The following is a 1240-nucleotide window of genomic DNA, read 5'->3' as shown; positions in this document are numbered from 1 at the left end:
TTACTGTGCTTTGTTCATCAAAAATATTTGTCATTAAGTAAACGTCCTAGATCAGATGTTTTATCAGAGCATTATACAACCTACCATACCATATCTACCATACCTACCTCATTTAAATTTAAATGTTTGGCATTTAGCAGACACCTTTATCCAAAGTGACTTACAACAAATACATTTATCTAAGTAAGTGAATCATCGATCAGTCAGAGCAAGAAAGTAATCTATGCTAGGGCCAGGCAGTCATAATGCTAGAAAGAAGAATTATTATTATTATTATTATTATTATTATTATTAATATTATTATTATAGTAGAGAAATTGTACGGGGGGTAGAGGGGATGAAGAGGTCTCAGGAGGGACAGTTAAGTGCTGTCGCTGTGATGTTCACCGCACAGGAAAAGTGGTTCTCAAGGATCAACCCAAGGTTCTTGGTTGTCTGGGAGGTGGTCACTGTAGAGTTCTCTACTGTGATGGAGTCTTGGAGAGGGCAGGCTTTCCCAGGGAGGAAGAGTAGCTCAGTCTTGTTAAGGTTGAGCTTAGGGGGCAGACATTCAAGGAGAAATGTATGCAAGACACACAGAGACACATGTTGCCATCTGTGACTGTGACTGGTGAACTTGCAAACCACACGCTCACTTGAAGCGGTCAAAAAGTGAAAGTGAAACTTATTGTGTCAACAATATCTAGGGTTTTTTCATAACACCAACTTGAAGTTTTAAAGTACCCACTCGATATAATAAACAACAATTTAACGATCACTAAATACTTATAATTTGTGGATTGGATTCACTGTTCTCGTTTGCCATAGGCAACCGGTAAGTGATAATGACTTGTAAACATACTTTCGTTTTAGGACGTGTTCAAAAGCAAGGACTGTGTGTTCATCTAGTTATGTGTAGTTATGTGTTTTTAGCATGTCGATGTTCTCTCAGCATGTTGTGATGTTATTAAAATACAGTTTAGACCTTCGTAGCGATGTGCTTTGTTAGCCGCTAGCTGTTAGCAGCGTTTGTAGCTGTGGCTGCGTTTAGAGTCACTTTTCTCCCATTCAGTGTTTGAGGTGTACCAACATATGCCTGTCGTGTTAAAATTTTCACAGATTTCAATGTATGACACATCATTTGAAAGCTTACAATCTTTAAGCCCATGTAAAAAACTGAAAAATGACTCGGGCTACTGGTTGCACTTTTCACCAGCAGCTGTGAGTCAGAGGGGGGGAAAGAGAGGAAGAGTTGAGTGTC

Source organism: Nansenia antarctica, assembly GCF_963989245.1.
Source record: "Nansenia antarctica genome assembly, chromosome: 5".
NCBI classification, from domain to species: domain Eukaryota; kingdom Metazoa; phylum Chordata; class Actinopteri; order Argentiniformes; family Microstomatidae; genus Nansenia; species Nansenia antarctica.
This window is presented reverse-complemented; position numbering follows the sequence as displayed.